We start from the raw sequence: 14,679 nt of genomic DNA on the forward strand, positions 1-14,679 counted from the left end.
ACAGATGTTATAGCCACATATTATATTTGCAGGTGATTATATAATATCTGTGAGGGAGGGCGAGTTGCTGTGCCAGTTAATTTTTCTTTTGCTGAAGTTAAGCATTCAAACTGACATTTGATATAGAAACAGTTCAGGCTTGTAACATTTTGTTCCTTAAATGGATATCAAATCTGACTTTTGTAAATGTATCAGCATGACTAGGCAGACCTCCACCTGTGATGTAACATCTTAGATGAATAGTAAAGAGGGGTTACCATCTTTTCCAGTATTGCTCATCTGTTCTCCTCTTCATCAGATTGTTGAGATCTTTGAGGTTTTGTTATGATGGCTCTTATTTCACCTCTAATGACAAAACCTGGAATCAGGCTGATAGGCTGAAGGATTCGGCTTATGCGTGACAAATATAAAAAAATGTGAAAGATTAGCTGCATTATAACTTTTTTTTTAGCTTGAATTTACAGACAAAATAATCTAATGCAGGTATAAAGATAACTAGGCACTTAGATCTTAGAGACATCAGAGAGAGAGTAATATATCAATGATTAGTTTAATCAGTTGAAAAGTAAGAAATCCACTTTTCACTCATTTACAGGATAGTTCCTTCCTTGTGCTGACTTGTACTGACATTCACAAAAGAAATATTAGTCAATATCTTTTGAGCTCATCTTTCAACTGTCTTTTTTTCTTGTTGCCAAAGGTAATATATTAGCTGGATGGTACAGAATGTTCAAAACTGACAAACGCGGATCTGGGATAGTTCATTTTTAGTGTCTTCTGGACGGTTTCCAAAACACCACATTTCATGAAACCACCAGATGGCGATGTGAAGCTGTGGAAACCAAAGTGTGTAAGGGTGAGCTGTTATTTATTAGCTGTCACAACTCAATCTCAGACGTTCTTCTGTGGCCCTAACCATGTATTACAGATGTTATAGCCACATATTATATTTGCAGGTGATTATATAATATCTGTGAGGGAGGGCGAGTTGCTGTGCCAGTTAATTTTTCTTTTGCTGAAGTTAAGCATTCAAACTGACATTTGATATAGAAACAGTTCAGGCTTGTAACATTTTGTTCCTTAAATGGATATCAAATCTGACTTTTGTAAATGTATCAGCATGACTAGGCAGACCTCCACCTGTGATGTAACATCTTAGATGAATAGTAAAGAGGGGTTACCATCTTTTCCAGTATTGCTCATCTGTTCTCCTCTTCATCCGATTGTTGAGATCTTTGAGGTTTTGTTATGATGGCTCTTATTTCACCTCTAATGACAAAACCTGGAATCAGGCTGATAGGCTGAAGGATTCGGCTTATGCGTGACAAATATAAAAAAATGTGAAAGATTAGCTGCATTATAACTTTTTTTTTGAATTTACAGACAAAATAATCTAATGCAGGTATAAAGATAACTAGGCACTTAGATCTTAGAGACATCAGAGAGAGAGTAATATATCAATGATTAGTTTAATCAGTTGAAAAGTAAGAAATCCACTTTTCACTCATTTACAGGATAGTTCCTTCCTTGTGCTGACTTGTACTGACATTCACAAAAGAAATATTAGTCAATATCTTTTGAGCTCATCTTTCAACTGTCTTTTTTTCTTGTTGCCAAAGGTAATATATTAGCTGGATGGTACAGAATGTTCAAAACTGACAAACGCGGATCTGGGATAGTTCATTTTTAGTGTCTTCTGGACGGTTTCCAAAACACCACATTTCATGAAACCACCAGATGGCGATGTGAAGCTGTGGAAACCAAAGTGTGTAAGGGTGAGCTGTTATTTATTAGCTGTCACAACTCAATCTCAGACGTTCTTCTGTGGCCCTAACCATCATTTTTTGGAACATATTGCAATTTGTTTAAACAAGAGAACCTAAAATTCAAGCCTCAAATTAGAATTAGTGATAGTTTAGCAAGTCATCTGTCTTAGAAACTCTCTGACCATAGTAACCCTAAAATAAACTTTGACCTCTGAACTCATCTTTGTTTGGCTAACCTGACATTAAACCTGGCTTATAGAATAAAAACACTCATAATGAGATTATGTTCAATACAACTGCTTAGTTTTCCCCTATAATATCCACCTAGTGACATCTCAAAGTTCAAACTTATCTCACAGGTGTCCAAACAGAAGAAACCAGATTCAAAACTAAACAAAAAGCTGTGTTTCTTTGCCAGTAATGTGAGCCAGTCCCCCATTTATTTCCATATATATGTCAAATTCTGCAAGGGCACCATTGCTGACACTTTAGTGATCATATTAAGCATGTAATTAACAAGCAATAAGAGCAATATTTACTTCAACTGGCATCCTGTCTGGCTAAATGGCTGTGTTTGGGTTTCAGGTAGCCCTCTTGATGCAGACATTTTCAAAAACAAAGCTTCCAAGAAGTTTAAAGAAATCAGTGCAGTAAGTTTTAAATGCAATAGATGTTTAGTTGTAAGGAATAGTTAATCAATTTCCCCCCCAAATCATTTATTCACCATATATTGTTCTGAAACTGTATTGCTTTATTTCTGGTCAGTCAGAACTGGAGCAATACGATTCATAAATGAATAATTCGGTCACATAATTCAGTTGATTTATTTAAAAGATCCAACAATAATAATAATTTGGATTTGGAACATCAAATAAGGTAAAACAATCAAGACAAGTTTTTACAAATATGATCCATGGTCCTTACTTAAATCTGTTTTGACTTGTCAGAGGGAATGAGGTCTGAAAAAACATTTGCAAACTCTTAGAGGATGTGATCAGCTCTTTCAAAATCATACAACTCACTGCATGTTTCAATAAATAAACACATATATGAGCAAAGACTTAACAATACAACACTGTGTTATGAAATTAGAAGAGGAAGTGCTGGAAAAACAGCACTGAGGGAAAGAAAACAGTCTGTTGTTTTTCAGCCAGTTTCTGCTGGGCATGAGAAGATCGACAGGGCTGAGATTCCAGATCCCGACAGGCTGGCCAGACTCTCTCCTCTCTGCAGGGAGGTAAGATATCTCAAGTGGTGTATGAGACTTGACTGCAAATTTAGAGTTCATCTGCCAACTTGCAGCAGGGATGAATTCATCATAACGGTGCCCATGGATTGAAAGCTGCCACTGCAGGAAGCCTGTGCCAAGAGTCACCTTGCCTGAAAGAGATTGATCAACATTGTTTTAATGCAGCCATATAAGTAATGTATGAACGCTGCCATAAAAATAAACAAAAGGTAACTGTGACTTTATATCTCTGAGTGTTGTTGCTACTTACCTCACTGTGATGGAAGTTACAGGTGTACATGTTTACTGCCTGAGAAATGTCTTATTTTGAATCATTAAATACAATTAAGAATAATAAGACACTTACAGAGCTGTTACAAATCAAATGAAATATCTAACAGCAAACTTAATCTTTGCACTGCAGAGGCGGCATAGAAGCTGCATCTGAATTGGTACAGTTACAAATGCATAAATAATGTTGAGAATAATGTTTTAAAACAAAAATGTTTTTATTGAATATTTGTATAAAAGCGATATCAAATTTGTGAAAACAGCTCTCTTGCTCTCTATATCATACAATTATATCATATTATAATATAAAAATCCAGATATCATACACACAATATTTTTGCAACAATACCTTGAATTTTGTGGGAGTATTAATTTTGGTGACATTTTTGACACAATCTCACAATAATGTCTGACCAGGCATAACAATATAAATCAGTGGTTCTCAGCCAGGGGGCCGAGGCCCACAACAAACTTCCAAGGGGGCTTCAAGATGACTTAAAATAAGACAAAACAAGCATTACACTTAACTAAAACAGGTAAAAATCCAAGACATTTCTTAGTATTTGGTTATTTTTATAATCAATATGCATCTTTCTAGTCATGCTAAGCTCTAAAACAGGGGTCACCAAACTCGGTCCTGGAGGGCCGGTGTCCTGCAGAGTTTAGCTCCAACTTGCCTCAACACACCTGCCTGGAAGTTTCAAGTATACCCAGCAAGAGTGTGTTTGATTAGGGTTTGAGCTAAACTCTGCAGGACACCGGCCCTCCAGGACCGAGTTTGGTGACCCCTGCTCTAAAATATTTTGAGTGAGTAGAGGAGGGCCTTCAAACATTGTTGTGGGTAATAGGTGGGCATTAAAGTCAAACATTTTGAGATCCAATGGTATAAATCAAATTATTTTTGTTATTTAGTTATTTGTATTAGTTATTGATTGCATTTGAAGCAGGAAATTAGACATCCAATCACATTAATGATGGTTGAAAATAAATCAGACAATGTACCATCAATTTAGTGATATCCCAGAGCTGTGGTCTTGACCAGTCTTGAAACAAAAGTCCTCTTAGTCTGAGACCAAGACAAGATAGAGTGCAAATGTGGTCGAGACAGAGACAAGACCATCAAAAAATGGTCTTAAGACCGGCCTCGAGTACTACAATACAAGTTTGGACACTAATATATTTATTGTTGTAGTTATTTTTAAAATTATTCTTGGTGTTAACAGGCATTAAACTTAATTTGGTCCACCAATTCTGATTGGCTGTCAATGTTTATATTGTTCATCATATGGAAAAGTTGTTCTGAAAGTGATTCCAACTATATTGTTCTATCGTTATCATTAGTTTGTAGTATGGAGGTTTGGGTCTCAGAGAATTAGAATGATTATTAAAAATGTATATATTTATCATTATTATCGCCCTTTGTGTGAACAGCCTTAAATGATGACAGAATTTTCATTTTTGAGTGAACTATCCCTTTAACGCTTGTACAGCTCTGTGGATGGCATCTAACACAAAAGATGCTTTCTTTCTTTTCATCTTTTTGAGCATCCTAAGCACTGGTGTCTTGCCAAATAGCACATTTTGCCAGCATTTTGAATCATGTGTAGATTTGTTTATGTATTACGCAGGTTGTTCTGCTTTATCTACGGTTCCCCTTGTGTATTGAATCGATAATGTACTGTAGATTTTCACAAGATGGGTTACTTCCCGACTGTGCCAAAGTTCCTCAGAGGACCCTGACATCAAACAGATGCACATTTTCGTATGATCGAGCGAGTGTGCTTTTTCACAACAAATTAGATTTACCACAAACTTAGAGAAAATAGTTTCCATTTGGCTTTTCGCAGTCCACCCTTTGACTCGTGGCGCAGCAAGGCCTTAGGAGTGTGATATCATATGAGCTAAGAATGCTAATTGACTCAAACATTTCACATTTTTGCATTTGGAAGACACTTTTAATCAAAACAACTTCATTCAATATACATGAAGTTTTGGCTCACTGTTCATGACATCACTATCATATTTCATACAGAAACCAAAGTGACTGATTGAGAATAAGACTTGAAGTTCTGAACTTCCAATGGATGAGGTCCAGAGTCACAGCTTTTCAGTTTTTTTGTTGGTTTTCTTATCTGCCTAGCAGACAAAAAGACATCTGGGTAATATGCACATTTTCGTATGATCGAGCGAGTGTGCTTTTTCACAACAAATTAGATTTACCTCAAACTTAGAGAAAATTGTTTCCATTTGGCTTTTCGCAGTCCACCCTTTGACTCGTGGCGCAGCAAGGCTTTAGGAGTGTGATATCATATGAGCTAAGAATGCTAATTGACTCAAACATTTCACATTTTTGCATTTGGAAGACACTTTTAATCAAAACAACTTCATTCAATATACATGAAGTTTGGCTCACTGTTCATGACATCACTATCATATTTCATACAGAAACCAAAGTGACTGATTGAGAATAAGACTTGAAGTTCTGAACTTCCAATGGATGAGGTCCAGAGTCACAGCTTTTCAGTATTTTTTGTTGGTTTTCTTATCTGCCTAGCAGACAAAAAGACATCTGGGTAATGCAAACATTTCAAGCAGGAGTTTTAACACTTTTCATCACAATTATGATAAAAATGTGCAAATAACATGATTAATTTATAAGACAGAGTTTATAGTCAACACCCTTTGTGGTTTGCTTTGTGCAAATTAATGTTAAATTACATTTATTGTTTTTTTAATGTTTTTTATAATACATTTTTTTAGACATCATGCATAAATACATCATTTAAATTCAGTAAATGGTGCACTGAGACAGAGAGAGTCCCGCATCAGAGAGAGAGAGAGAGAGAGAGAGAGAGATAGAGCATCATCATTAATTGTGTATTTGCTTTGGCTACCTTTATCTTTGGTTTCCAACTTAAATGCATGGCCAAATCCTTGGCTTTCCAGGTTCACTTGAAGGCAGTGAAGGCCAACAAATCTGACTCTCCAGGAATCTCTTGGAAGTTGCTGCTGTACCTTGAACATGATCAAGCTCTATCATTTTGGATTGTTAAATATAAGTCGATTCTGATTATGTTCTCGTAGAATTTCCACATAATTCTGAAGTTCAAAGTTCAAACAGGGACATGGAACATCAGTCATCAAAGATGAAGAGCTACTGCTGCTATTGTTTAAATTAGAGATTTTCCCAACTACTTTGTTTGATTATCCATGAGAGGAGAGAAGGATCTTTTCAAGTGATCACGTGCAGCCTGAAACTGGAACATACTCGACAAATTACGCTGAAAAACAAAACAAAATCTGCTATCATGTACAAAGCAAACTTTGCCTCAGTCCATAGATTAATTGTTAATTTTCCCTCAGCTTTTAGTTCAAATATGTTCCAAGATAGGTTAAAGGACCATTCTCTTCTCATCGCTGACAAATTAACATCAAAACACTTCCAATTAACTTCAACAGATGATTTTGATCAGCAACAATCAAGCCATTTTCCTTCATGCCTGTCATTGAGGTTAATGTGATCAAGGCGGATAGACAGACAGGCGCATGGGAAAGTATTGTAACAACAATGTTTGAGGAAATGTAAACACAGCAATGCACGTAATTCACACACTGGGACAAATATTGACTAACACTAAACTCCCACACGCTCATAAAGCCAAAGAGGAAACTGTTGGCTGATTCCATTCCATTTTTTTTTTTAAAACAAACTTTCAATGTTATTCTTGTATAGCAACAGAGCTATATGGTTTAAACATTTGGGGTCAGTAACTGTTTTTTTTGTGGGAAAAATTTATACTTTTATTCTTAAGGATGCATTCAATTGATCAAATGTGACAGAACAGACATTTACAATTTTAACTGAAAAACAAAACAAAATCTGCTATCATGTACAAAGCAAACTTTGCCTCAGTCCATAGATTAATTGTTCATTTTTCCTCAGCTTTTAGTTCAAATATGTTCCAAGATAGGTTAAAGGACCATTCTCTTCTCATCGCTGTGACAAATTAACATCAAAACACTTCCAATTAACTTCAACAGATGATTTTGATCAGCAACAATCAAGCCATTTTCCTTCATGTCTGTCATTGAGGTTAATGTGATCAAGGCGGATAGACAGACAGGCGCATGGGAAAGTATTGTAACAACAATGTTTGAGGAAATGTAAACACAGCAATGCACGTAATTCACACACTGGGACAAATATTGACTAACACTAAACTCCCACACGCTCATAAAGCCAAAGAGGAAACTGTTGGCTGATTCCATTCCATTTTTTTTTTTAAAACAAACTTTCAATGTTATTCTTGTATAGCAACAGAGCTATATGGTTTAAACATTTGGGGTCAGTAACTGTTTTTTTTGTGGGAAAAATTAATACTTTTATTTTTAAGGATGCATTCAATTGATCAAATGTGACAGAACAGACATTTACAATTTTACAAAAGATTTCCATTTCAAATAAATGCTGTTATTTTAGACTTTCTATTCAAAGAATCCTCAAATGTATCTGTTTTCAACATTGCTAATAATAATAACAATAATAATAAAATAATTTTACGGATCACGTGACACTGAAGACTGGAATAATGACTGCTAAATATACTAAAATGCAAAAATTTAATTTGTATCAGTATTACTGCTCAATTCACACTGGGACAAATATTGACTAACACTAAACTCCCACACGCTCATAAAGCCAAAGAGGAAACTGTTGGCTGATTCCATTCCATTTTTTTTTTTAAAAACAAACTTTCAATGTTATTCTTGTATAGCAACAGAGCTATATGGTTTAAACATTTGGGGTCAGTAACTGTTTTTTTTGTGGGAAAAATTTATACTTTTATTCTTAAGGATGCATTCAATTGATCAAATGTGACAGAACAGACATTTACAATTTTACAAAAGATTTCCATTTCAAATAAATGCTGTTATTTTAGACTTTCTATTCAAAGAATCCTCAAATGTATCTGTTTTCAACATTGCTAATAATAATAACAATAATAATAAAATAATTTTACGGATCACGTGACACTGAAGACTGGAATAATGACTGCTAAATATACTAAAATGCAAAAATTTAATTTGTATCAGTATTACTGCTCAATTTACAGCATTTTTGATCAAATGATTGTAGCCTTGGTGAGCATAAAAGACCTTTCAAAATCATAAAAAAAATCCTCACCCCAACATTTTGAATGGTCGTGTGTGTGTGTATACTGTATATACAGTACTGTATTCACATAAGATGAAGCCTTTGATGGACTTATACATGACATATAATGTAAGTATATGCCATTAATTATTGTAAAAAAAATTACAATTATGTTACAATTCCCACCTGTGCAAGCAATCTGTGTAAAACTCTCAGCTCTGTTTAACACATTTCACCATGTTAAATAATCCAGTACAAAAATGCTTTTAAAAAGTCTGCATAATCTGCCTGAGCCTGGGCATTATTCATCATGTCTAGTCTGCAGAGAGTAGAGAACAGACCTACATTTACTGTAGTGGATTCACAGCTCAAGCAGAGACTTCAGAGCTGACTGGCATTGTTGTTCCAAACAGAAGAGGTTTCTCATTTTGACAGATTCCAGACACTGGCATCACAACAGCTGCTACCTGCAGATCTCCCAAGAAGACAAGAGTCATTTTTATTTGACCGGAAGCAACATCATGCTTGAGTATACAATTTCCTTATATCATGTAATAATAATAATAATAACTTTGTTTAAAAATTTATTGAAATGCTTTATGTTCATATTTGAGTTTATGGTAATGAGAACAATTGAATGATTATGTATACCTAACTTGAATCAGAACAAGCATGATACGACATTAAATGCTTAACCTAATTACATTTATGAGTATTTTGTGCAGTAAAGTGTCTACTGATGGACCAGATCTCTACAGCTGTGTGCTGGCTGCAGTAACTCAATCACGTTCATGCGGAGTCTGCCATGGCTTACATCTATATTCTGAAGAAACAATAAGTAGGATATAGGGTTAGAGTGTTTCATTACTTCATTGTAACCCATTGTAAGGGTTTGGCATGGACTTTAGCATATTTGCTATTCAAAGTTAAGGGTCTTTAATGACATGGAACAGCTGTCAAGTGGACCTAGTGTAAACACAAATACAACTTAGAACAAACGCAGCTCAATCCGATACAGTGATGGGAATAATCGCCGCATGCTACGTGCTAATATCCTGAACCTCAAAGGCATTTTTGTTTCCCAGAACAGTTCGGCATGACTACAAATCCCTGTGGAGTTGCAAACATCTAATGTGAAAAGTGCAGAATAAGCTACTGAATGTTAGAATGCTGTGAAAAGAGGCAGAACACATGTGGAAAGCTGACCTCCCTCTACTCGCAGACGTGTGTGATTTATGAATATAGCCTAGATGCGGATAGGTAATTACTGCTGCTCCAGGATAACACGGCCTGTAACTGTGTTGTAAAATCTCGTGCAGGAGACACTGCTTCCTGTGTTTTGTATTCATCACTTACCACACAAATTACTCAATAACTTGAATAAAGAACATATGAAGTCATGGAACTATCAATGGAGAAAATGTGATGTAGCAAGGATAACCGACATACTGTTCAAAAGTTTGAGGTCTGTATGATTTTTGAATGTTTTGAATTTAGTCTCTTATGCTCACCAAGTTGAATTTTTTGATCAAATTTTTTTCTTATCAGTGTTGAAAACTATGTGCTACTTAATGTTTGTGGAAACATGATATATATTTTTTCAGGATTCTTTGAATAGAAAGTCTTTACTGTCACTTTTGATAAATTTAATGCAACCTTTAATACAGAGTAAAAGTATTAGATTCTTTCAAAATAAAATGTTACCGACCTCAAAATTGTGACGAGTAGTGTACATTATCTATAACGTCCAATAAAAGCATTACATTTCAGGGCTGCATGCCATAACTGCTTGTATCTAATTAGCAGCAAAGCCCAATTTTTGTTATTGACTTAAAAGACTGATTTAAGATCATGAAATTTAAACACCAACAAATCCTTGTCCTTTGACTCTCTACTGCTGCCTCTATCCATTAAACATAAGGAATTATAAAAACATTCAAAGCATGAGTGGAATGAAGGGAATCCTCTTGGCAGCAAAAGAGCAATGTGTGGCCAAATACAAAGCGTATGTTAAACATTTCTGGAACGAAAAATTACAGCAGGAGAATAGTTTAGAAACATAAATAAAAAAAATACAAACAATGTACCTTTTTGTAAAATTGCGAATGATTTGGGCATAAGAATTACATCCGTACTATACTTAGGTTAATAAAGTTAGGTTAATTTATGCTGCTCTAGCCAGACTGGCCTTTCTGGGCCTTTTAAACACTTAAATATTAAAGTGAAATGATTATAAACTGTCTGAAACAGTATCCAGTTCACCCCTCTGATGGTCAGATTTCAAATTCCTCCTGAAGCTGAGCTCTCCCCCTCCCTGCAATGCAATATTTCAAGCAGAGCGCTCAAGAAGGGGTACACAAAAACCTCATAAACTGGGTGCAAGGGCATAGATATTACATTATGTGTGCAAATAAAGACTTTTTATACCTCATAACATTGGGAATTATGACCTGATTCACCATGGTTCATTTGGTCAAACTTACCTAATTGTAACAAAGAAAAATATGCATTTAATACAATTTGTTGATGCCTGAATATAATGAATTGATCCATATCTGGTGCCTGATATTTGAGAATATTGGGAAAAATAAAATAGCATAGTAAAATTAATAAATAAAAAATATTAATATTGCAATATTCCTAACGCGGAAGATACGCCATTTTCTATTTTTGATGATTATTTACCACATTACTGAAAGATACATTTAATCTATTTTAGCGGAATTATCTCTAAGTAAATGTATGCATAAATTGTGCTGAATGTATGTATACTCTTGTTGATCCTCTTCTCTTCCCACACATATGACTGAAAATATAATGAATGCTCCTCTATGTCTCTTCATCTCCAGGACATGGACAAGAGATCTGTCACAACAGAGAGCAAACATTGTAAAAACAAATGCCACAGTAACAAACAAATATATGCCATTTCTAAAACTGAACCCTCTCTAATAGCGAGGGTGTGATGAAGCATGTACATGGAGATAAAACAGGCCATCTTGGAAAATATAAACACTTAAGACAGTAGGAAAGATCCATATGGCAAATCCACATTTAGAACTCTTTCACCACACCAGAATTCTCACCAGCTGGAAAACTCCACTGAGATGCCACTAATGTGTGTTGTTTGATAAAGTAGGGATCAAGGAGACTGTACTGAGGAGCAAACAGTCTTCCAGAAACTTGCTTTCTTTCAAGTGCTGTTTTGGAATCCCATCAATCCATGCACTCATCCTCATCATCTTCGTTCTCAACGTGCCACAATGTTGGGGAAACTCCACTACAAAGAGTTCCTGCGGGTGTCTCGGAGGATCTCAGTTACTTAGTCACACAAATTCTCATTTCAAAACCATCCCACCAGCTGTGGGCCAACAGAATGTGAAGAAAACAGGATGACTACTGATGCACAAATATTTCAGAAGAATGCAATTTTCAGAATTGTATTCTCTTAATGGGTCTTTTGTCAAATTTTTTTTTTTTTACATTATTAGTAACATTTTACAATAAGGTAACTAACACTAACAATGAGCTATATATTTGCTTCAGTGTTTATTAATCTTTGTAAACTTTTTTTTATTTTTTTTAAAGTTCAATGTTAGTTCATGTTAGCTCAGGTCCATTAAATAATATTAACAGATACAAGTTTTTACTATGCAATAGTAAATGCTGAAATGAACATTAACTGAGATTAATTGCTGCTCTAGAAGTATTTTTTTTAATTGTTAGTTCATCATAACAAATATAGTTATCTAATGTTAAGTTAATAGAACCTCATTGTTAAGTGTTACCACTTTAATGAATTTCGATTCAGAAATTAAAAACATGATCATGGTGTATTCAAGTCATTGCATGTATGAATAGCATTTTAATATTTTTTTATACATAATTATATAGGACAAAAAATTGCATAATTTTATTGGCCCTAACGATATCATTATGAAAGAGTACCATATTGTTTCTGCATTGCTTCTTTTTTGTTTGCTTGATTAGGCAAGAAGCAATAGGGCTCAATTTATTGAACTTTCTGCGTAGACTGGCGAGGTTTCCTTGCACAATACCTCTCTCTGTTGGCCACTGTGCTCAAAAAACAAGTCTGAACTCAGACATTTCATCCCTCTCCAGCAGATACACAATGGGCCGCTGTATATTTCCATTTCATTTTCTTTCTGCATGACACAGGTCCACAGATACACCACTGACCTCTTCCATTAATAAATTATCATATAAACATATCACCTTCACTGCCAGCCAGGTGCATCAATTGGCCTCGATGAGTGAATCTGAGAACAGAGGGACCCCCATGGTGCCCATGGTGTCTGATTTTGCACTGTTAGGCGGTGTTATTTTAGCCGGTGTTTGACTTTTGTGGCTGAGACTAGACCTTAGGTTTAGATTCTGCCCTTCTGCCAATGTTGTTAGCCTCATTCAGAGCCACCCTCAACATATTAGATGACTCTTTGCTTCTTAGCTTTTGGAAATAACATGGCTGAATGTCCCCACCTTAAGTGTTTTGCTCAGAGAAGCATCTGATTCCACTCTGAGGTGGAAACTTTTGAACTTAGGCTTCAAGTGAATTTCTTTTGATTGAGAAGCATGGAAGTGTGTTTGACTTACTAAATGAAGAGGTTCACCAGCGCATAAAGCGGCATGATGATTTTGAAAGTGTGCATCTCTTCAGCCCACAGTTATATAACAGACAATTAGCTAGTGTTTTCACTCAGCCACAGCTTTCAAAGGGCACCACAGTGAATGAGGCTCAAGGGATCTTTTTAAATAGATATACCATACCATATATATAAAATCTATACACATAAACGGCATAAAAATAACATAAAAACCTATCCTTAGGAAGAAAAAAACAACAATATATTAACCTAACTAGTTTATAAACTGGGGTCTCTCACCTCTAGTGGCCTGCAAAAATAAATAAATACAATTAAATAAAATATTAATTCATACGTAAGCTGGGAGTATTTAGCCAGTGTTCAGTACTGCAAGGATTTAGGCCTTGTGAGCAATGTTATTAATCTGTGTAAGGAATGACAGCAAGTAATGTGTGAACAAATACTCAGAGCATGACCTTTGACAAAATAGGTTGGAGAGCTTCCTTTTTAGGAACTCACACTAAAGTACAGAATTAGTTTTTTACTTATAAGTGGCTTGCAAGGCATACATATTTGCATACTGATTAACACTGGCTGCAGTGCAGAGAAGCGCTTTTAGTTACACATCACATTTCTCTGTGGTGTGAATGCCTGTTCACACCAAGAACGATAAATATAACTATAACAATTGTAATTAATGTCCACACCAATGCACGATAATATTCTGTTTATTATAAGTGCACTACAGTTATGTCGTGTGCCACTTTAAATGCTTGAGCAAGGTGGATTCTGATTGTCACTGTTTTTATCATTCATCAGCTAGAACAAATTGTTCTGAAAGTGATTCCAACAATATAGATATTTCATGTTGGTTTGTTATAGTTATGGTGTGAACTTCTCTATTCTAATACAGTTAGAACAATTACTAAAACTTTATAGATCTTGTTAGTTACAGGCACTCTGCACAGATTTTTTTTTTCTACTACTGAAAGAGAATGGAGGATGCTGGTAATATGGCTTCAAAAAACACAGTATAACACACAAATCATTCATGATACATTTATGATCCTTTTTTGTAATTTTGATGCTTGACAGACCTAGACTTCATTCAGGTTTAGATCAACATAAGGGTGAATAAATAAAAGTGCAGGAGACTAAACTATACGTTCACACACAAATGCCACTTATGTACTGCAAGCTATCACAGGAAACCGTTGGGACTGCATGAGAAGGAAACCAGTGCTTTCATAGTGTACCCCAGTGCTTTCAAGCGTATCCCATCAACACCACAAGAAGGTAAAGAATTTAGTGCAAGCAGCAAGAAGTAATAAAATGCAGGGACAACAAAAAGACAATTCTTTGTATTCACAGTGTACCTAACAGTGTCCTCTCCACATGATGTTTTTTGATCCTGAAAGGGTGTTACTAAAGTGTTTGACATACGAAACCCTACAAAACATAAAAACTTCACCACCACAGTCGGCCTCAGAGCTGTTGAAAGGTCCCCGGTCCAATCAGATCAACTGCTGCATTAACACCTCATTGAGCTGCTGGGTGGGAGTGACTGACACGCAACAGGAAAGAACTCTGTGTGAAAGCACACACTGCTCATAAACATCATCTCTCAAACTATAC

This window comes from Sinocyclocheilus grahami, unplaced genomic scaffold, assembly GCF_001515645.1.
Source record: "Sinocyclocheilus grahami isolate Dianchi unplaced genomic scaffold, SAMN03320097.WGS_v1.1 scaffold15.1, whole genome shotgun sequence".
Taxonomy (NCBI): domain Eukaryota; kingdom Metazoa; phylum Chordata; class Actinopteri; order Cypriniformes; family Cyprinidae; genus Sinocyclocheilus; species Sinocyclocheilus grahami.